General features: G+C 46.5%; 1 protein-coding gene across 1 annotated transcript in view; it reads left to right on the top strand.

Moving 5' to 3' along the window:
- The window catches only part of LOC144493937 (dynein axonemal heavy chain 6-like), an 814,395-nt gene that overhangs the window by 449,026 nt on the left and 340,945 nt on the right, over positions 1–24,424 (top strand). The window lies entirely within an intron of this gene.

The following is a 24,424-nucleotide window of genomic DNA, read 5'->3' as shown; positions in this document are numbered from 1 at the left end:
GTGGTGACAGTTCATGCATGGAGCTGCGAGAGGGTTCACCCGATCATTTTGAACGGATTTATTTCATTGCTTATTTCCAAAGGACTTTTTCCACATGCTAATGGGAAGAGCAGAGAAGTGAGGCCATTACCAGAATGGATCACTGGATTTGAGTTAATGTGGGAGAGAATGGAAAAGCTGGCCTTGTGCTGCTTAGAGCAGAGAAGGTGGTGGTGCTGGTGGGGGGAGTGGGGTGCGATGGTGGCCATTGCGGGGCAATGGTGGTGAAGAAGAGGCTTTTGATCTGTAGCCCTGTAGTTTACAGCACCTCAAATCCATGTTCAATTCAATGTGATGAGGATTCCTCCCTCTACCATCCTTTTCGAGGTTCCAGACTTCCACCATCCTCTGGGTGAAAAGGTTTCTCCTCAATTCCCCTCAAATCATTTTGTCAATTGCTTTATATCTGTGGTCTCTGATTATTGACCTCTCTGCTCAGTGAAATAATCCTTCCCATTCACTCTTTCTCAGGCCCTCATAATTTTATACCCTTCAATTAAATCTCCCCTTAGCCTCCTCAGTTCTAGAGATAACAACCCTAGCCTATCCAATCTTTCCTCATCGGTAGAACTGGAAACTACATATATTAATACACAGGGCCCTGTTCTTTGCAGACTAAAAGAACATGTACACACGTGCCTATTGCAACTAAATAACATAAGTGATAGCCATTCACTGGTTCATTCCTCAGGGCAATGCCTTGACTCACCAGAATCAAGCTGACTGCTTTAAATTTCAAACAATGCTTGGCAGTTAACTGTCAGTCACCATCAACTGGTTCATCCTCCAAAGCAAAGCCTCTACCAGAGTTCACCTTGCCAACTAATCAGCAATCTTCTCATAGTATGAACAAAGAACAGTACAGCACAGGAACAGGCCCTTCAGCCCTCCAAACCTGCGCCGAACATGATGCCTGTCTAAACTAAAACCGTATGCACTTACAGAGTCCGTATCCTTCCATTCCCATCCTATTCATGTATCCGTCTAGATGTCCCTTAAATGCTGCTATCGTACCTGCTCCCACCACCACCAGACATTCACCACCTTCTGTGTAAAAAAACTTGCCTCGCACATCTCCTCTAAAGTTTTCCCCACGCACCTTAAACCTATGTCCTCTAGTATTTGACTTTTCTTCCCTCGGAAAGAACATCTGACTATCTACTCTGTCCATGTCACTCATAATCTTGTAAACCTCTATCAGGTCACCCCTCAACCTCTGTCGTTCCAGTGAGAACAAACTGAGTTGTTGAAGTTGTTGTTTCCCCAAACATTGATATTTTTATATTGTATAAAACTTACAGAAATAAAACAGACAGATCAGCTCAGCAGGTTTGAGCCAGTGTTTATGCTCTGCTCAATCCTCCTCTCATCTTCCTTCATCTAACCCTCTGTGAAACATACTCTTCCTTTTCTACTTCCCCAGTGTGTTTATCCAGCTTCCTCTAAAGTACATCTTTCCTAGTCCCTCAACCACTTCATGTGGTGCAGAGTTCCACACTCTCTCCATTCTCCAAGAAATTTCTCCCAGATTCCCTATTGGATTTACTAGTAACTGCCATGTACTTATGGCCTGTAGTTTCGGGCAGTGCCATAATTGGAAACATCTTCTTCACATCTATTCTCGCAATATGTAATCGTTTCAGTAAACCCTATCAAGTCACCCCTTTATCCTGGATAAAGAACCTCAGCCTGTTTGCTGTTTCCCCCAGTAGTGTGACTATAACTGAGTGATGGTACAATTCAAACGCCTAGTTTGAACCCGATTTGATGTTTAATGTGTAAGTATTTCACCACAGCTTTTCTTTCCTGATTTTACCAACTCTGGCAGTCCTCTTCTCCCTCACCTCTTCCTGTGTGAGGCCAGGTGACATGTGTTGGTAAGCAGTCTGATGTTACAGATATTGACCCAGCCCCACTGATTTCTATCTGGTATCAATCAGCACTCACACACACACATCTTCCAGCCGTCACTGAGAATCGGGGGTGAACACCTCCTAACATCAGACGAAGATCAGAGAGCCGGGCTGAGTCGGGCACTGAGGCCATTCTGGCCATTCTTGAGGCCAGTCTGCTATCACTTACAATTGAGTCAACAGATGTTAGTAATTCGTATAGATAACCCAGGGACACTGTTAGTCTATCAGAATTACAGTTTCAAAATATTTTTCAAGTTTCTGGTTAAGAATATTGCCTATTGTGAAATTATCTTCCAGGATGGTTTATATCCACCACCTGCATTTAACAGAACTACAGGCAGTTAAAAGAACCACCTGGACTCTGCAAGGTTAACATTCACTTCCTTATTACTCAGATGTTTCTGTTCCTTGTTACATTAATCCAAAACACTGTCCCTAACTTCAAGTCAGAGTGCACCCATCTCCACTTTGGCACCTCTACAATTCATTGTTAAATGGAATGAAAGTGTAAGAATTATTTAACTTTCAGGTTACCCTCCAAGTAACAAGCTCCTCTCCTCCTCCCTGCTTCTCTTATTTGGAGCACTTACTTCAAAATGAGGCACAATAATAATACTCAACAATCTTTCCATTATTAGATTCTGTTCCATTCTGTTGATTTTTCTAATAGTGTTCCCTTCCATCTGGAGATACAAATAAATACAAAGAATTCTAAGCTGGAGAGTAAATATCAGAGGGAACAGCATTCAGCTTAGAATTCGTCAACTTTGAAAAGATGTTATACAAAAAGACTCATTTTGTTTTCATCTAAATGTACTCAGTAGAACTGTGTGGCTCATTCTGTGAGCATTCAACACTAACGCACTGTAATCACCTGTCAGAGTCACACACAGGCTTGAACCCATCTGGAATCACTCAGTAATAATATAGCGCACTGAGCAACATGTATAAGTGAGAGATCTGCATGAGGCACAAACTCCAATTAAGTGATGCAATTAGACATTGAATTCACACTCAAATACCTCAGGCTAGTGATTATTTCACACTGTTTGACACTTATTAAAAAACTCATTCAAGGGATGCGGGCTTTGCTGGCTAGGCCAGCACTTATTGCCCATCCCTAATCACCCTTGAGCTTGTAATGCTGCATTTACAGAAACAAAAAGAACAGCAAAACATAACTGAAAGAGAAGCTGTGAAGAGAATTGAAGGGGCTTTTGTCTGTTCTCATTCAGGTGCTTGAGCTCTACAAACTGGAAGAATCAGTGGGTGCAATCAGAGGCATCTTTTGTGTTGTGCCAGGAGAGGACAAGGGAACATCATTAAATGTGCAATAAATCTTTGTCCCTCGCCTGTGAGAGGGAGCAGCCTTCAATGAGGCAAACAGCTACTTCCTTTCATGCTTCATGTCTTTATGAATGGAACAAAGCAAAGTGTAGCAGCTTCAATCTCTTCTGGTTAACTGCTGGACTAGCCTGCCACCTAGAGTACTGAATGTAGATCCTGATAAAGCATTCGGGTTGTCTCTGAGCTTTAACACGACACAAATACATGACATACTTATAGAGTCATAGAATCAGAGAGGTTTACAACCTGGAGACAGACCCTTCGGCCCAACTTGTCCATGCTGCCCTTTTTTTAAAAATCACTAAGCCAGTCCCAATTGCTCACATTTGGCCCATAACCCTCTATACCCATCTTACCCATGTAACTGTCTCAAACGCATTTTTAAAAGACAAAATTGTACCGGCCTCTGCTACTACCTCTGGCAGCTTGTTCCAAACACTCACCACCCCCTGAATGAATAAATTGTCTCTCTGGACCCTTTTGTATCTCTCCCCTCTCACCTTAAACCTATGCCCTCTACAAAAAACAAAGAACAAAGAACAGTACAGCACAGGAAACAGGCCCTTTGGCCCTCCCAAGCCAGTGCTGCTCATTGGTCCAACTAGACCATTCGTTTGTATCCCTCCATTCCCAGACTGCTCATGTGACTACCCAGGTAAGTCTTAAACGATGCCAGCGTGCCTGCCTCCACCACCCTACTTGGCAGCGCATTTCAGGCCCCCACCACTCTCTGTGTAAAAAACGTCCCTCTGATATCTGAGTTATACCTCGCCCCTCTCACCTTGAGCCCGTGACCCCTCGTGATCGTCATCGTTTAGTTTTAGACTCCCCTATCTTTGGGAAAAGATGTTGACTATCTAACTGATCTATGCCCCTCATTATTTTATAGACCTCTATAAGATCACCCCTCAGCCTCCTACGCTCCAGGGAAAAAGTCCCAGTCTATCCAGCCTCTTCTTATAACTCAAAATATCAAGTCCCGGTGGCATCCTAGTAAATCTATTCTGCACTCTTTCTAGTTTAATAATATCCTTTCTATAATAGGGTGACCAGCACTGTACACAGTATTCCAAGTCTGGCCTTACCAATGTCTTGTACAACTTCAACAAGACGTCCCAACTCCTGTATTCAATGTTTTGACTAATGTTCTGCCTTCTTCACCACTCTGCCCACCTGTGACTCCACTTTCAATGAACTATGAACCTGTACCCCTAGATCTCTTTGTTCCACTACCTCACCACTATTCCCCAAAGGACAAAAGTGTTTCTGAAGATACGCTTTAATCAAAATTTGCCATGCCACCATGGACAAGTCGCCTGTTTAATTCCAGTAGATTCCATGAATCTCTCCAATCAGGTATCCACCAATACCACTGGACCAAAATGTCTTGTCAAAGTCACAGATACCAACTATGTGGCTGTCCCAAGCGAGCCTATTCCTCCTCATTCTTCTCAGCATGCCTGCAGCCTTTGACACAGTTCATCACACTGTCCTCCCCAAATGTCTCTATTCTCACCCACTCTTCAATCCCAGATTTCCCACGTCTGCATTGTTACCTCGATGTACTCGAAGGATCCTTGGTTCCCTTTCTATTTCTGACCTACATGCTGCCCTGAGAGGGAGTTAAGAAGGTTGGCTTATGAGGAGAGACCGAGTAGACTGGGACAATACTCGTTGGAATTTAGAAGAATAAGGGAGATCTTATAGAAACATTTGAAATTATGAAGGGAATAGATAAGATAGAAGCAGGGAAGTTGTTTCCACTGGCGGGTGAAACCAGAACTAGGGGGCATGGCCTCCCAAAATAAAGGGAAGCAGATTTAGGACTGAGTTGAGGAGGAGCTTCTTCACCCAAAGGGTTGTGAGTCTGTGGAATTCCCTGCCCAGTGAAGCAGTTGAGGCTACCTCATTGAATGTTTTTAAGGCAAGAATAGATACATTTTTGAAAAGTAAAGGAATTAAGGGTTATGGTGAGCGGGCGGGTAAGTGGAGCTGAGTCCACGAAAAGATCAGCCATGATCTTATTGAATGGCGGAGCAGGCTCGTGGGGCCAGGTGGTCTACTCCTGCTCCTAGTTCTTATGTTCTTCTGCAACACCATCCAGAAGTACAGTGTTTTCACTTGTATACAAAGAACAAAGAAAATTACAGCACAGAACAGGCCCTTCGGCCGTCCAAGCTTGCACCCAGGCTAAGTCCCATACTGGGGACAATCACCTGACTCCTTCACTGTCTCCAAATTGTTGATACAACTGACCTAACATCCAGAACTAATTGAGCAGAACAGTTCTCCAATTAAATTATTGACAACACTGAAACCTTTGTATTTGCTTAAAAGAGGAGGAGATTTGGAGTGGAAATGCAGAGGGATGTAGAAAGGAAATCCAGCCAGTTGCTGCTGCATCTCCTCACAGCCTCTCCGATTTCACTGGGGGTTTGCCACACTGCTGGTTGTCCACCCTTTTCCATTCCCTCCTGTCAATCACACATTCCTCAGACTATCTGCTGGAGTTTAGCAGAGTAAGAGGTGACTTGATTGAAACATCTAGGATCCTGAGGGGTGTTGACCGGGTGGATATGGAGAGAATGTCTCCTCTTGTGGGAGAATCTAGAACCAGGTGGTCATTGTTTAAAAATAAGAGGTCACCCATTTAAAACAGAGGTTAGGGAAAATTCTTTCTCTCAGAGGGTGGTGAGTGTTTGGAACTCCCTTTCTGAGAAGGTGGTGGCAGCAGAATCTGTGAATGTTGAAGGCAGAGGTGGATCGAGTCTTGGTAAGCACAGGGGTGAAAGGTTATCAGAGGTTGGCAGGATGCCGATTCGAGGTTACTTTTAGATCCAATTAGAACATAAGAACATAAGAACAAGGAGCAGGAGTCGGCCTTCTGGCCCTTCGAGCCTGTTCCGCCATTCAATAAGATCATGGCTGATCTTTTTGTGGACTCAGCTCTACTTACCCGCCCGCTCACCATAACCCTTAATTCCTTTACTGTTCAAAAATTTTTCTCTCCTTGCCTTAAAAACATTCAATGAGGTAGCCTCAACTGCTTCACTGGGCAGGGAATTCCACAGATTCACAACCCTTTGTGTGAAGAAGTTCCTCCTCAACTCAGTCCTAAATCTACTTCCCCTTATTTTGAGGCCATGCCCCCTAGTTCTAGTTTCACCCGCCAGTGGAAACAACTTCCCTGCTTCTATCTTATCTATTCCCTTCATAATCTTATATGTTTCTAGAAGATCTCCCCTCATTCTTCTGAATTCCAATGACTATAGCCCCAGACTACTCAGTCTCTCCTCATAAGCCAACCCTCTCAACTCCAGAATCAACCTAGTGAATCTTCTCTGCACCCCCTCCAGTGCCAGTATATCCTTTCTCAAGTAACGAGATCAAAACTGTACCCAGTACTCCAGGTGTGGCCTCACCAGCACCTTATACAGCTGCAACATAATCTCGCTGTTTTTAAACTCCATCCCTCTCGCAATGAAGGACAAAATTCAATTTGCCTTAATTACCTGCTGCACCTGCAAACCAACTCCTTGTGATTCTTGCACAAGGACACCCAGGTCCCTCTGCACAGCAGCATACTGCAATTTTTTACCATTTAAATAATAGTCCATTTTGCTGTTATTCCTACCAAAATGGATGACCTCACATTTACCAACATTGTACTTCATCTGCCAGACCCTCGCCCACTCACTTAGACTATCTATCCTATCTATCTATCTATTTCTATGATTTCTTTCTATGATTTCTATCTATATCCCTTTGCAGACTTTCAGCGTCCTCTCCACACTTTGCTCTGCCACTCATCTTAGTGTCATCTGCGAATTTTGATTCCCCAACTCCAAATCATCTATGTAAATCGTAAACAATTGCGGTCCCAACACTGATCCCTGAGGCACACCACTAGTCACTGATCGCCAACCAGAAAAACACCCATTTACCTCCACTCTTTGCTTTCTGTTAGTTAACCAATCCTCTATCCATGCTCATACGTTACCGGTAACACTGTGCACCTTTATCTTGTGTAGCAGGCTTTGGTGCGGCACCTTGTCAAATGCTTTCTGGAAATCCAGATACACCACATCCACAGGTTCCCCATTGTCCACTGCACATGTAATGTTCTCAAAGAGTTCCACCAAATTAGTCAAACATGACCTTCCCTTCATGAACCCATGCTGCGTCTTACCAATGGGGCAATTTATATCCAGATGTCTCGCTATTTCTTCCTTGATGATAGATTCAAGCATTTTCCCTACTACAGAAGTTAAGCTAACCGGCCTATAGTTACCTGCCTTTTGTCTACCTCCTTTTTTAAACAGTGGCGTCACATTTGCTGTTTTCCAATCTGCGGGAACCACCCCAGAGTCCAGCGAATTTTGATAAATTACCCCCAGTGCATTTGCTATTTCCCCCGCCATCTCTTTTATCAGGTGACATCTTTCCAAGCCAGTTCCTGACTGAGGAAAGACCCTGCATCCACACTTGGGCCTTAAGAGCTCAAACCTCACCAGGATTAGTCTGAACTGAGGTGTTTGGTGTCTTGCTGATGCGTTCTGTCAATCTAGAGTCCACCAAAGAAATGCGCCAATGTGAGTGGAGGCTAGATCCTTCCTAGATCATGTAAACATGCAACCACTGCCACAAAGAGAATGCAAAACACTGCAGGGCTCTCACCCTAAAGCACGCACCTTGGTTTAGGACATTATCCTTCCAGAAAGCCAGGCGCAGATAGCCACACAGCTGATGAACCCTTCTCAGCCTTTGCTATCCCTTGAGGACTAAGGTTTAAGATCTCACCCATCATTATACTCCAAACAAAGGGTTATGCATATCTCCTTGACAACACACCAGTGTCCGGTAGCAAGTTGCACTAAGGTTGACATTACAAGAGTGTTAATCTTAAAAGAGGACGCATTGAGTGTGAGGAAGGCTGAAGGTCGGGATAAGAGGATTGCAAAGATCCAAACCAAAATGTTTTAATTTGACCATAACATTCACATACCTATGGAATGGCTTTCAAAAAGTGCAATTTATTTACAGTGATAGAGCACCCTCACCCTGAGGCATCATCAGAACGTTTTAACTTTCCTAGTCCTACTACTACATCTTGGTGCAGCTCTGAAACCTGCAGCAGTGGGGGAGACAGCCTGCTGACTGCTACATCCTGATGTTTGTGATGACCTTGGCAGACATCGTCTGGTGGCTTAAACCCTGGAGTGTCTCCTGCTCAGGGACAGAAGCACCCTTAGCCGCTTGCACTGCTGGAGTGGGTGAGGGATTCAGAGCAACTGCACACTCTGACAGAGTCCTGAGTGGATGTCCGTTTGTCCTCTCTGTGGTTTCCAGAGCCCCCAGCCTGACTCCTGCAAGAGATGGGGCACCTGGAGGGAGCTAACAGGAAGGAGTTTGAGCTAATAACTCAGATGGGATGGTGGTGTTGTGACAGAGTAAGTGTTGACATGTGGTCCCCGTGAATATTTGAGATCCTTGAAGAGAGAGTAGCTGTTTGAGTGATGCCACGTTGAAGTTTGACAGTGGAGGGATCTGCACTGTGTGGTGCTTCGTGGGTGAGTGCCAGCCACACTGCCCTGCTGGGTAATGCCCTGCCAGGCTGTAGAAGTGAGGTTGCTGTGTATCTTTTAACCATCCTGGGGTAGAGCACATACTGATGGGCCTGGACTCTGCAAGTCAGGCCTTGACAGTGAAAGCAGTTCCTGCCTTCTTGGGGCGACTCTCCTTTTGTTTCTGGTTTGGTCACATGTTGGAGACTGTCCTGAAGACAGGTGGCTGGACAGAGTGATTTGCACATGGAGACTGGGACCTTCAAATCCATCAGCTGACAGCAGCTGGACGAATCAGCTGCCGGTTTGGCAGGCGATTGGGAGGGAATGTGCCTGTGTATAATTAATTAGGTTTGATGCTGGATCCCACCGCACTGGACAGAGGGGAAGGCACTGCCATAGCTCTCTAAGCCCATACACCTGGTGTCAAAAATGGAGAGTTTTGTTCAAAGTGTCAGCCTGGGTTATGTGCTCAAATCTCCGGATTGTAGCTGGAGCCCAAAACTTCCTGTCTCGGAGGCAAGGGTGCTACCATTCTTTGTCTTAGTGTATCAACATCTCTCTCTACCCTTCCTTAACTTTCATATGCTCAATCTCTCACTCTATCACTTGCTTTATCTGTTGCACAAAGCATTTGTAATACGATGGATGAATTAGTAGCACAAGTAGAGGTAACTGTTTTAGATATAATCACCATTACAGAAACATGGTTACAATGTGATCAAGGTTGGGAAATAAATTTCCCAGGGTACAAAATATTTCAGAAAGACAGACAGAATGACTAAAGAGGAAGGGTAGCTCTGGTAGTCAACGATGACATACGAGTATTGTGAGAAATGTTCTGGCCTCAGAAGATCATGAACTACATTCGGAATAGCAACAGCCAGACAACACAGGATCGTAGAGTTGTTACAGTGCAGAAGAAGGCCATTTATGATCATGTTGCAGCTGTATAATGTGCTGGTGAGGCCACACCTGGAATACTGTGTACAGTTTTTGTCTCCTTACTTGAGAAAGAATATACTGACACTGGAGGGGGTGCAGAGGAGATTCACTAGGTTGATTCCGGAGTTGAGAAGATTGGCTTATGCGGAGAGACTGAGTAGACTGGGGCTATATTCATTGGAATTCAGAAGAATGAGGGGAGATCTTATCGGAACATATAAGATTATGAAGGGGATAGATAAGATAGAAGCAGGGAAGTTGTTTCCACTGGCAGGTGAAACTAGAACTAGGGGGCATGGCCTCAAAATAAGGGGGAGCAGATTTAGGACTGAGTTGAGGAGGAACTTCTTCACACAAAGGGTTGTGAATCTGTGGAATTCCCTGCCCAGTGAAGCAGTTGAAGCTACCTCATTGAATGTTTTTAAGGCAAGAATAGATAAATTTTTGAACAGTAAAGGAATTAAGGGTTATGGTGAGCGGGCGGGTAAGTGGAGTTGAGTCCACGAAAAGGTCAGCCATGATCTTATTGAATGGCGGAGCAGGCTCGAGGGGCCAGATGGCCTACTCCTGCTCCTAGTTCTTATGTTCTTATGTTCGTATTTGGCCTGTTGTGTCTGCACTGGCTCTCCAAATGAGCACCATGACTTTCCCTTGCCTTTTCCCCGTACCCCTGCAAATTATTTCTATTCAATAACCATCTAATGCCCTCTTGAATGCCTTGATTGAATCTTTCTCCACCACACTTCCAGACAGAACATTGCAGACCCCGATCACTCATTGTGTGTGCAGGTTTTTTCTCACATCAGATTTGCTTCTTTTGTTAATCACTTCAAACCTGTACTCTCTCAATCTTAATTCTTTTACAAGTGGGAATAATTTCTCAGTATCTATTCTGTCCTGGGTTGGTTAGCTCAGTTGGCTGGATGGCTGGTTCATGATGCAGAGCAATAGCACGGGTTCAATTCCTGTACCGGCTGAGATTGTCCATGAAGCCCCTACCTTCTCAATCTCACTCCTTGCCTGAGGCGTGGTGACTCTCAGATTAAATCACCACCAGTCAGCTCTCTCTCAAATAGGAAAGCGGCCCATGGTCCTCTGGGACTATGGCAGAGTACTCCTATACCCATCCACTCTGTCCAGCCCCTCATGACTTTCAACATCTCTATCAAATCTCCTCTTAACCTTCACCTCTCAAGGGGGAGCAGTCCCAACTTCTCCAATCTATCCTCGTAATTGAAGTTTCTCAATCCTGAAAGCATTCTTGTAAATCTCTACTGCTCTCTCTCCAATGCATTCACATTCTTCCTATAGTGTGGCACCCAGAACTGAACACAATATTCCAGCTGAGGTCTAACTCATGTCTCATATAAGGAATGATGTGGAGATGCCAGCGTTGGACTGGGGTGGGCACAGTAAGAAGTCTCACAACATCAGGTTAAAGTCCAACAGGCTTATTTGGAATCACGAGCTTTCAGAGCACTGCTCCTTCATAAGGTGAGTGCACCAGCGCTCCGAAAGCTCATGATACCAAATAAACCTGTGGGATTCTAACCTGGTGTTGTGAGACTTTTTACTGTTCCTATAAGGAAGACTTTGTTCTATCTGAGTTGCCTGATGATTGTGTCTTTGCTACTATACCAAGTAAGAATGATGTAGAATTAGTTCCAAGAGAAAAAATATCTTTGAAGTTCTAAATCATCCCTCTCGGGTTAAGGACAGCCAAACACCAGAATGTTGTATACAACCAAAGAGGAAGAGACATCCTCCTGATTCACTTTCTAATGGATTGTGTATAATGATTGATGATGCACAGTAATGTGTCCAGAGTATTACTGATCCGACAGAAATAATATCAGGAATTTGTTGTCATGGCCACGGAGGTAAAGGGGAGAGATTTATATATCTTGCTTTGGCAAAGGGTCATCTGGACTTGAAACATCAGCTTTTTTCTCTCCTTACTTGAGAAAGGATATACTGGCACTGGAGGGGGTGCAGAGGAGATTCACTAGGTTGATTCCGGAGTTGAGAAGGTTGGCTTATGAGGAGAGACTGAGTAGACTGGGGCTATACTCATTGGAATTCAGAAGAATAAGGGGAGATCTTATAGAAACATATAAGATTATGAAGGGAAAAGATAAGATAGAAGCAGGGAAGTTGTTTCCACTGGCAGGTGAAACTAGAACTACGGGGCATGGCCTCAAAATAAGGGGAAGCAGATTTAGGACTGAGTTGAGGAGGAACTTCTTCACTCAGTGAAGCAGGCAAGGATAGATAAATTTTTGAACAGTAAAGGAATTAAGGGTTATGGTGAATGGGTGGGTAAGGGGACCAATATACTTGCAAGGGGACCAATATACTTGCAGGGAGATTTGCTAGTGTTATTGGGGAGCGTTTAAACTAGATTTGCAGGGGGGTGGGAACCAGAGGGCCAGAGCAGATAGTGGAGCAGGGGTAAAAAGACAGGTTAGTTCAAGCAAAATCACAAATGGAAGGGTAGAGTGTGGTGGAAATAATTTTTTGAGGTGTGTCTATTTCAATGCCAGGAGTATTGTGGGGAAGGCAGATGAGCTGAAGGCGTGGATAGACACGTGGAAATATGACATTATAGCCATTAGTGAAACTTGGCTCCAGGAGGGGCAGGACTGGCAGCTCAATGTTCCAGGGTTCCAATGTTTCAGGCGGGATAGAGGCAGAGGGATAAAAGGTGGGGGGGTGGCATTGTTGGTCAGGGAAAATGTTACAGCGGTACTCAGGCAGGATAGATTAGGGAGCTTGTCTACAGAGGCCCTATGGGTGGAGCTGAGAAACAGGAAAGGTATGACCACATTAATGGGCTTGTATTATAGACCACCCAATAGTCAGCGAGAATTGGAGGAGCAAATCAGCGGAGAGATAGCTGACAACTGCAAGAAACACAAAGTTGTGATAGTAGGGGATTTTAATTTTCCACATATAGATTGGGACTCGCATACTGTTAAAGGTTTAGACAGGGTAGAGTTTGTAAAATGTGTTCAGGAGAATTTTCTACATCAGTATATAGAGGTGCCAACTAGAGAAGATGTGATATTGGATCTCCTATTGGGAAATGAGTTAGGGCAGGTGATGGATGTGAGTGTGAGGGAACACTTTGGATCCAGTGATCATAATGCCATTAGTTTCAACCTGATCGTGGATAAGGATAGATCTGGTCCTCGGGTTGAAGTTCTGAACTGGAAAAAGGCCAAATTTGATGAAATGAGAAGGGATCTGGGAAGTGTGGATTGGCACAGGCTGTTCTCTGGTAAGAATGTAAATGGAAAGTGGGAGGCCTTCAAAGGAGAAATTTTGAGAGTGCAGAGTTTGTATGTTCCTGTCAGGATTAAAGGCAAAGAAAATAGGAATAAGGAACCTTGGTTCTCGAGGGAGATTGTAACACTGATTAAGAGGAAGAGAGAGTTGTATGAAATGTACAGGCAGCAAGGAACAGATCAGATGCTCGAGGAGTATAAAAAGTGCAAGAAGCTACTTAAGAGGGAAATCAGGAGGGCTAAAAGAAGACATGAGGTTGCTTTGGCAGACAGAGTGAAGGAAAATCCAAAGAGCTTCTATAGGTATGTTAGGAGCAAAAGGATAGTGAGGGATAAAATTGGTCCTCTTGAAGACCAGAGTGGTAGACTGTATATGGAACCAAAAGAGATGGGGGAGATACTAAATGGTTTTTTTGCATCCATATTTACTGAGGAAACGGGCATGGAGTCTACGGAAATAGGGCAAACTGGTAGGGAGGCCATGGAACCTTTACAGATTAAAGGGGAGGAGGTGCTCGCTGTCTTGAGGCAAATCAGAGTGGATAAATCCCCAGGACCGGACAGGGTATTCCCACGGACCTTGAGGGAAGCTAGTGTTGAACTTGCAGGGGCCCTGGCAGACATATTTAAAATGTCAGTATTCACGGGGGAGGTGCCGGATGATTGGAGGGTGGCTCATGATGTTCCGTTGTTTAAAAAAGGTTCCAAAAGAAATCCGGGAAATTATCGGCCAGTAAGTTTGACGTCGGTGGTGGGCAAGTTATTGGAAGGTGTGATAAGGGATAGGATCTACAAATATTTGGATAGACAGGGACTTATTAGGGAGAGTCAACATGGCTTTGTGCGTGGTAGGTCATGTTTGACCAATCTATGAGAGTTTTTCGAGGAGGTTACCAGGAAAGTGGGTGAAGGGAAGGCGGTGGATGTTGTCTACCTGGATTTCAGCAAGGCCTTTGACAAGGTCCCTCATGGGAGGTTAGTTAGGAAGGTTCAGTCGCTAGGTATACATGGGGAGGTAGTAAATTGGATAAGACACTGGCTCAATGGAAGAAGCCAGAGAGTGGTTGTGGAGGATTGCTTCTCTGACTGGAGGCCTGTGACTAGTGGTGTGCCGCAGGGATCGGTGTTGGGTCCATTGTTGTTTGTCATCTATATCAATGATCTGGATGATAATGTGGTCAATTGGATCAGCAAGTTTGCTGATGATACAAAGATTGGAGGTGTAGTGGACAGTGAGGAAGGTTTTGAAAGCTTGCAGAGGGATTTGGACCAACTAGAAAAATGGGCTGAAAAATGGCAAATGGAATTTAACGCAGACAAGTGTGAGATATTGCACTTTGGAAGGACAAACCAAAGAAGAACGTACAGGGTAAATGGTAGGACTCTGAAGAGTGCAGTTGAACAGAGGGATCTGGGAATACAGGTACAGAATTCCCTAAAAGTGACGTCACAGGTGGATAGGGTCATAAAGAGTGCCTTTGGTACATTGGCCTTTATAAATCGGAGTATCGAGTATAAAAGTTGGAGTGTTATGGTAAGGTTATGTAAGGCATTGGTGAGGCCGAATTTGGAGTATTGTGTACAGTTTTGGTCACCTAGTTACAGGAAGGATGTAAATAAGATTGAAAGAGTGCAGAGAAGGTTCACAAGGATGTTGCCGGGACTTGAGAAGCTGAGTTACAGAGAGAGATTGAATAGGTTGGGACTTTATTCCCTGGAGCGTAGAAGATTGAGGGGAGATTTGATAGAGGCGTATAAGATTTTGATGGGTATAGATAGAGTGAATGCAAGCAGGCTTTTTCCGCTGAGGCTAGGGGAGAAAACAACCAGAGGGCATGGGTTAAAGGTGAAAGGAGAAAAGTTTAAAGGGAATATTAGGGGGGGCTTCTTCACGCAGAGAGTGGTGGGAGTGTGGAATGAGCTGCCGGATAAAGTGGTAAATGCGGGGTCATTTTTAACATTTAAGAAAAACTTGTACGGGTTCATGGATGAGAGGGGTGTGGAGGGATATGGTCCGGGTGCAGGTCAGTAGGACTAGGCATAAAAATGGTTCGGCACAGACAAGAAGAGCCAAAAGGCCTGTTTCTGAGCTGTAATTTTCTATGGTTCTATGGTAAGTGGAGCTGAGTCCACAGAAAGGTCAACCATGATCTTATTGAATGGCGGAGCAGACTCGAGGGGCCAGATGGCCTACTCCTGCTCCTAGTTCTTATGCTTTTTTTTAGAAACCCTACAGTGCAGAAGGAGGCCATTCGGCCCATCGAGTCTGCACCGACCACAATCCCACCCAGGCCCTACCCCCACATATTTACCCGCTAATCCCTCTAACCTACGCATCTCAGGACTCTAAGGGACAATTTTTAACCTGGCCAATCAACCTAACCTGCACATCTTTGGACTGTGGGAGGAAACCGGAGCACCCGGAGGAAACCCACGCAGACACGAGGAGAAAGTGCAAACTCCACACAGACAGTGACCCGAGCCGGGAATCGAACCCAGGTCCCTGGAGCTGTGAAGCAGCAGTGCTAACCACTGTGCTACCGTGCCGCCCCCTAATGTTCTAATGTTCTTACAGATGCTGCCAGATCTGCTGAGAGTTTCCAGCATTTTCTCTTTTGGTGTTATATATTTAGGTGGCTGCAGGTTGTTTTAAGAGATGATCGCATGATGTTATGGGGATGTCACTCGGGTATTGCAGAGGCTGCTGTTTTACTTCCAGTTTTTACTCTTTACGGACCTCCTCGAATAAATCTATTGTTGTTAGTTTGAATCTGTGTGTGCAAACCACATTCTTTTCTTTAAAGCCACAACCCCTAACATATTGATGTCATAGTAAAAGATTAATTTGGAACTAGTGATCATAATACCATTGAATTCCACGTTAAGCTTGAAACAAACTCCAGTCGCAAACAAGAATCTTGAACTTAAACAAAGCCAATGGCATAGGAATGAGGGGAAAACTGGTTGACGTTAACTGGGTAAATAGACCAAAGGCAGTAGATGAATCATGTGAGACATGTAAAGAAACAATTCAAAATGTTCAACAAAAACACATTCAATTGAAGATTAGAAATTCAGCAAGGAAGTCCTATCGGTGGTTTACTTAGGAAGTTGAGGATAGTATTAGATTGAAATGGGCGGCACAGTGGTTGACGCTGCTGCCTCACAGCTCCAGAGACCTGGGTTCGATTCTCGGCTTGGGTTATTGTTTGTGTGGAGTTTGCACATTCTCCCTGTGTCGGTGTGAGTTTCCTCCGGGTGCTCTAGTTTCCTCGCACAATCCAAAGATGTGTGGGCTAGGTGCATTGACCATGCTAAATTGCCTCTTAGTGCCCCGGTATGTATAGGTTAGAGGGATTAGTGGGGTGATTATGTGGGGTTACGGGGATAGGGACTGGATGGTATTGTTGTCAGTGCGGACTTGATGGGCTGAATGACCTCCTTCTGCAATGAAGGGATTCTACGATTCTATGAAAGAAGAGGCTTGCAAGAAATGGTAACAAGCCTGAGGACTGGGAGTGTTTTAGAAACCAGCACAAGACCACCAAAACTTTAATGATGAGGGAAGAATATAGTGAACTGTGGGCCATTTAGCCTAATACCTGCTGTTGGGAAAATGCTGGAAGCTATTATTAAGGAAGTCTTAACACTGGACTTAGAGAAGCGTACTGTGATTAGAATTGGTCAACATGGTTTTACTAAAGGGAACTTCTATTTGGTAAATTTAGTGTTTGGTGTTTTGAGGATGTAAGTAGGAGGGTTGTAAAAGGGGAACCAGCAGATGTATCTAGATTTCCAAAAGGTATTCAATAAGGTGCCGCATAAAAAGTTAGTTGACAAGATAGGGGCCCATGGACTTGGGGATTATAGATTAGTATGGATAGATGGTTAATGGGTTGAAAGCAGAGAGTGGGCATAATCAGGGCATTTTCAAGTTGGCAGGCAGTGAACAGTGGAGTGCTGCAAGGATCAATGCTGGGACCTCAGCTATTTTCAATCTACATTAATGATTTAGATGAAAAAACAGAGAGTAATGTATCAAAGTTCGCTGATGATACCCAGTGGAAAGGTAAGCTGTGAGTAGGACACAGAGAGGCAGCAAAGATATATAAAAAGATGGCAGCTGGAGTATAATGTAGGGAAGTTTGAAGTTATTCACTTTGATCATAAGGAAAGACAAGCAAAATAACTTTTAAAACTTGTAAATGTTCAAAGAGACTTTGGTCGGTTTGTTACAGGAATGCAATATAAGCATGCAAGCACAGAAAGCAATTTGGATGGAAAATGGCATGTTGGTCTTTATTGCAAGAGGGTTGGAGTAAAGGAATTAAGAAGTTCTGCTCTAGTTGTACAGGGCTTTGATGAGGCCACGTCTGGAGTATTGTGTGCAGTTTTAGTCTCCATGTTTAAGAAAGGATACATTGCATTGTAGGTGCTACAGCAAAGGTTCACTAAATTGAACCCCACTGGTTAGACCCCACTTGGAGTACTGTGTGCTGATCTGGGCACCACACCTTAGGAAGGACATATTGGTCTTGGAGAGAGTGCAGCATAGGTTTATAAAAATGATATCTGGACTTCAGGTGTTTAATTACGAGGAGAGATTATACAAATTAGATATGTTTTCTCTAGAGTTTAGAAGGTTATGGGGCGATCTGATCAAAGTCTTCAATATGCTCACAGGAAAAGACAGTAGATAAACTATTTCCACTGGTTGGAGATTCTAGAACTAGGGGGCATAGTCTAAAAATGAGGGCCAGACCATTCAGGAGAGATGTTCGGAAGCATTTCTACATACAAAGGTGGTAAAGGTTTAGAACTCTCTTCCACAAACAACAGTTGATGCAAGATCCAGGGCTCCTTAAATGCAAGTCATTCATTGTACAAATGACCGAATAATATTACTTGTTATGGATGGCAACACAAGAATTGTCACGCCATGAAGGCTGTTAAGTGACAATTAGCCACATTTCACTTTAGTTTCCATTTTTGCTGCAATTAATTATCACTTCCCTGGGTGTGAATTTGTCAGTAACACCTCACAAAATAAATGTGCGATTCAATGACCACATTTACTGCATGGAAGGAATATAACTGGGCTGGTGGCACAGAAAGCAAAGTCTGCCTGTGTTAACCCAACATTGGGACTATCTATTCCACATCTGGTTATCCTCACAGCATGTTTCACAGGAGAAGCCAAAGTTTAGCTTCACACCAAAGTTTCAGTCATTCTCCACACAGCGCATTAGCAGAACAGAACGGGGGAGCCAAGCGAAACACGTCCACAATTACATCCACAATTCTTTCTGATGTGGAGATGTAAGCAAAAATGGAAACTAAAGTGAAATGTGGCTAATTGTCACTTAACAGCATTCATGGCGTGACAATTCTTGTAACCAATCTGCCAGTGTTACGGAGAATCAGGGTTTTCCAACTGAACTTTCATTTTGATGTCCAAGTCCCCCCATGGTCTCACACCTCTCTACTCCTGCAACCTCTAACACAGAAATGTGTGGCACAGACAGAGTTGCTGGTTGAAAAGGCCTGATAACAGTTCCTACAGCCCTTCAAGAACTCTGCACTAGCTCCTCCAATTCTGGCCTTTTGTGCCACTGGTATTTTTGGGGGCCCATCATTGGTGACTGTGGGCAGATGGTGACATAGTTACTGCACTCGCTACCCAGAGGCCAAGGCTAATGCTCTGGGCTATGGATTCAAATCTCACACAAGGTGGTGAGACAACCAACAACAGGGAAAAACCAATATGATCTCATCCTCACCAATCTACCTGACCATAGCAGTATTGGTAGCAATGACAACTCCACACCGTTTGTGGGACAAAGTCTCATCCTCACATTGAAAATACCCTCCAGCGTGTTGTATGGCACTACCACCATCCTAAATGGGATAGATTTCAAACAGATCTAACTCAAGTAACACAGGCCGCAGTCAGCAAGGGTAGGCACACAGCTCCTCCACGATCATCCTCAACACCGGTGTCCCACAAGGCTGTGTTCTCAGCCCCCTACTATACTCCTTATACACCTATTACTGAGTGGCCAAATTCCCCTCCAACTCGATTTTCAAGTTTGCTGACGACACCACCGTAGTGGGTCAGATCTCAAACAATGACGAGACAGAGTACAGGAATGAGATAGGGAATCTGGTGAACTGGTGAAGCAACAATAATCTCTCCCTCCAATGTCAACAAAACGATGGAGATTGTCATCGACTTCAGGAAGCGTAAAGGAGAACATGTCCCTGTCTACATCTATGGGGACAAAGTAGAAATGGTCAAGAGCTTCAAGTTTTTAGGTGTCCAGATCACCAAAACCTGTCCTGGTTCCCCCATGCCGAGACTATAGTTAAGAAAGCTCACCAACATATCGACTTTCTCAGAAGACGAAGGAAATTTGGCATGTCAACTACGACTCTCACCAACTTTTACAGATGCACCTAGAAAGCATTTTTCTGGTTGTATCATAGCTTGGTATGGCTCCTCCTCTGCCCAAGATCGCAAGAAACTACAAAGGGTCATGAATGTAGCCCAGTCCATCACTCAAACCAGCCTCCCATCCATTGACTCTGTCTACACTTCCCGCTGCCTCGGCAAAGCAGCCAACATAATTAAGGACCCCACGCACCCCGGACATTCTCTCTTCCACTTTCTTCCATCAGGAAAAAGATACAGAAGTCTGAGGTCACATATCAACCGACTCAAGAGCAGCTTCTTCCCTCCTGCTGTCAGACTTTTGAATGGACCGACCTTGCATTAAGTTGATCTTTCTCTACACCCTAGCTCTGACAATAACACTACATTCTGCACTCTCTCCTTTCCTTCTCTATGCACAGTATGCTTTGTCTGTATAGTGCACGAGAAACAATGCTTTTCACTGTATACTAATACGTGTGACAATAAAAAATCAAATCAAAATCCTTCCCTAAAGGACATTAGTGAACCAGATGGGTTTTTCCGACAATGGTTTCATAGTCAGCAGTTCGCAATTAGGAAGGCAAATGCAATGTTAGCATTCATGTCGAGAGGGCTAGAATACAAGAGCAGGGATGTACTTCTGAGGCTGTATAAGGCTCTGGTCAGACCCCATTTGGAGTATTGTGAGCAATTTTGGGCCCTGTACCTAAGGAAGGATGTGCTGGCCTTGGAAAGGGTCCAGAGGAGGTTCACAAGAATGATCCCTGGAATGAAGAGCTTGTCATATGAGGAACAGTTGAGGACGCTGGGACTGTACTTGTTGGAGTTTAGAAGGATGAGGAGAGATCTTATTGAAACTTATAGGATACTGCGAGGCCTGGATAGACTGGACGTGAAGAGGATGTTTCCACTAGTTGGAATAGCTAGAATCAGAGGGCACAACCTCAGGCTAAAGGGACGTTCCCTTGAAACAGAGATGGTGAGGAATTTCTTCAGCCAGAGAGTGGTGAATCTGTGGAACTCTTTGCCGCGGAAGGCTGTGGAGGCCAGGTTATTGAGTGTCTTTAAGACAGAGATAGATAGGTTCTTGATTAATAAGGAGATCAGGAGTTATGGGGAAAAGGCAGGAGAATGGGGATGAGAAAAATATCAGCCATGATTGAATGGCGGAGCGGACTCGATGGGCCGAATGACTTAATTCTACTCCGACATCTTATGGTCATCACCAGACTTTTAATTTCAGATTTTTTTTTCATTGACTTCAAATTCCACCATCTGCCAAAGTGGGATTCGAACCCGGGTCCCCAGAACATTAGCTGAGTTTCTGGATACCGCTATGCCAGCGCCTCCCTATGGAGCAGAGCAAGATATGCATCACATCACAGAAGGACGTCCAATCCACAGACTGGGCGGAGGCCTATCCTCACTCAACACAGCAGGATGGGATGAAACTGCCCGGCTTCGGGACTTTGCATTTCCTAAATAGATCAATGGGGTGTGAGTGACTTTGCTGTTTCTCCTGTCAGTGGGATCTTCCAGTCCTGCTGAAGGTGCAAACAGGTTTGATTGAGATATTCAAAAGGGAATTGGATTACTATCTGAAAAGAAAGAATGTGCAAGGTTACGGGTATAAGGCAGGGAGTGGGACTAGGTAAAATGCTCTTTAAAGAGCTAGTACAGACCTGATAGGCTGAATGGCCTCCTTCTGCACTGTAAACATTCTGTGATTCTTTCCCTTCACACTCACCTACACCCAACTTCTCTTCTTCCATCACATTATATATCCAACATACTCTCCCTACACTCACTGCCCTCTCTCCCCCACACTCTCTACACCCACCTCCCTCCCTCTCTCCCCCACACTCTCTACACCCACCTCCCTCCCTCTCTCCCCCACACACTCTCTACACCCACCTCCCTCCCTCTCTCCCCCACACACTCTCTACACCCACCTCCCTCCCTCTCTCCCCCACACACTCTCTAAACCCACCTCCCCCTCTCTCCCCCACACTCCCTCTACACCCACCTTCCTCCCTCTCTCCCCCACACACTCTCTACACCCACCTCCCTCCCTCTCTCCCCCACACACTCTCTACACCCACCTCCCTCCCTCTCTCCCCCACACACCTCTACACCCACCTCCCTCCCTCTCTCCCCCACACACTCTCTACACCCACCTCCCTCTCTCTCTCCCCACACTCTCTACACCCACCTCCCTCCCTCTCTCCCCCACACACTCTCTACACCCACCTCCCTCCCTCTCTCCCCCACACACTCTCTACACCCACCTCCCTCCCTCTCTCCCCCACACACTCTCTACACCCACCTCCCTCCCTCTCTCCCCCACACACTCTCTACACCCACCTCCCTCTCTCTCCCCCACACTCTACACCCACCTCCCTCCCTCTCTCCCCCACACACTCTCTACACCCACCTCCCTCCCTCTCTCCCCCACACACTCTCTACACCCACCTCCCTCCCTCCTCCCCCACACACTCTCTACACCCACCTTCCTCCCTCTCTCCCCCACACTCCCTCTACACCCACCTTCCTCCCTCTCTCCCCCACACACTCTCTACACCCACCTTCCTCCCTCTCTCCCCCACACACTCTCTACACCCACCTTTCTCCCTCTCTCCCCCACACACTCTCTACACCCACCTTCCTCCCTCTCTCCCCCACACTCTCTCTACACCCACCTTCCTCCCTCTCTCCCCCACACTCCCTCTACACCCACCTTCCTCCCTCTCTCCCCCACACACTCTCTACACCCACCTTCCTCCCTCTCTCCCCCACACACTCTCTACACCCACCTTCCTCCTCACTCCCCCACACACTCTCTACACCACCTTCCTCCCTCTCTCCCCCACACTCTCTACACCCACCTTCCTCCCTCTCTCCCCCACACACTCTCTACACCCACCTTCCTCCCTCTCTCCCCCACACACTCTCTACACCCACCTTCCTCCCTCTCTCCCCCACACACTCTCTACACCCACCTCCCTCCCTCTCTCCCCCACACACTCTCTACACCCACCTCCCTCCCTCTCTCCCCCACACACTCTCTACACCCACCTTCCTCCCTCTCTCCCCCACACTCCCTCTACACCCACCTTCCTCCCTCTCTCCCCCACACACTCTCTACACCCACCTTCCTCCCTCTCTCCCCCACACACTCTCTACACCCACCTTCCTCCCTCTCTCCCCCACACACTCTCTACACCCACCTTCCTCCCTCTCTCCCCCACACTCTCTCTACACCCACCTTCCTCCCTCTCTCCCCCACACTCCCTCTACACCCACCTTCCTCCCTCTCTCCCCCACACACTCTCTACACCCACCTTCCTCCCTCTCTCCCCCACACACTCTCTACACCCACCTTCCTCCCTCTCTCCCCCACACACTCTCTACACCCACCTTTCTCCCTCTCTCCCCCACACTCTCTACACCCACCTTCCTCCCTCTCTCCCCCACACACTCTCTACACCCACCTTCCTCCCTTCTCCCCCACACACTCTCTACACCCACCTTCCTCCCTCTCTCCCCCACACACTCTCTACACCCACCTTCCTCCCTCTCTCTCCCCCACACACTCTCTACACCCACCTTCCTCCCTCTCTCCCCCACACTCCCTCTACACCCACCTTCCTCCCTCTCTCCCCCACACTCCCTCTATAGCCACCTTCCTCCCTCTCTCCCCCACACTCCCTCTATAGCCACCTCCCTCTCTCCCCCCAACTCTCTACACCACCTCCCTCTCTCCCCCACACACACTCTACACCCACCTTCCTCCCTCTCTCCCCCACACTCCCTCTATAGCCACCTCCCTCTCTCCCCCCAACTCTCTACACCCACCTTCCTCCCTCTCTCCCCCACACTCCCTCTATAGCCACCTCCCTCTCACCCCCACACTCTCACTACACCCACCTCCCTCTCTCCCCCGCACTCTCTCTCTCCCCCATCCTCCCTCGCTCCCCCACACACTCTACACCCACCTTCCTCCCTCTCTCCCCCACACTCTCTCTACACCCACCCTCTCTCTCCCCCACACTCCCTCTACACCCACCTCCCTCTCTCTCCCCACACTCTCTCTACACGCACTTCCCCCTCTCTCCCCACACTCTCTCTACACGCACTTCCCTCTCTCTCCCCCACTCTCTCTCTACACGCACCTCCCTCTCTCTCCCCCACACTCTCTCTACACCCACCTCCCTCTCTCTCCCCACACTCTCTCTACACGCACTTCCCTCTCTCTCCCCCACACTCTCTCTACACCCACCTCCCTCTCTCTCCCCCACACTCCCTCTATAGCCACCTCCCTCTCTCCCCCACGCTCTCTCTACACCCACCTCCCTCTCTCCCCCACACTCTCTCTACACCCACCTCCCTCTCTCTCCCCCACACTCCCTCTATAGCCACCTCCCTCTCTCCCCCACACTCCCTCTACACCCACCTCCCTCTCTCTCCCCCGCTCTTTCTACACGCACCTCCCTCTCTCTCCCCCACACTCCCTCTACACGCACCTCCCTCTCTTCCCCACACTCTCTCTACACCCACCTCCCTCTCTCTGCCCCACACTCCCTCTACACCCACCTCCCTCTCTCTCCCCCACACTCTCTCTACACCCACCTCCCTCTCTCTGCCCCACACTCCCTCTACACCCACCTCCATCTCTCTACCCCGCACCCTCTCTACACCCACCTCCCTCTCTCCCTCATGCTCTCTCTACACCCACCTCCCTTTTTCCATCACAAACTCTCTACACCCACCTCCCTCTCTCACCCCCACACTCCCTCTACACCCTCCTCCCTCTCTCCCCCCTCTCTCCCCCACACTCTCTCTACACCACACTCTCTACGCCACTGTTTAAAAAAGGAGGTAGACAAAAGGCAG

Source organism: Mustelus asterias, chromosome 5 (assembly GCF_964213995.1).
Source record: "Mustelus asterias chromosome 5, sMusAst1.hap1.1, whole genome shotgun sequence".
Lineage (NCBI taxonomy): Eukaryota > Metazoa > Chordata > Chondrichthyes > Carcharhiniformes > Triakidae > Mustelus > Mustelus asterias.
The sequence above is the reverse complement of the archived record's forward strand: the minus strand, read 5'-3'. Positions and strand labels throughout refer to the sequence as shown.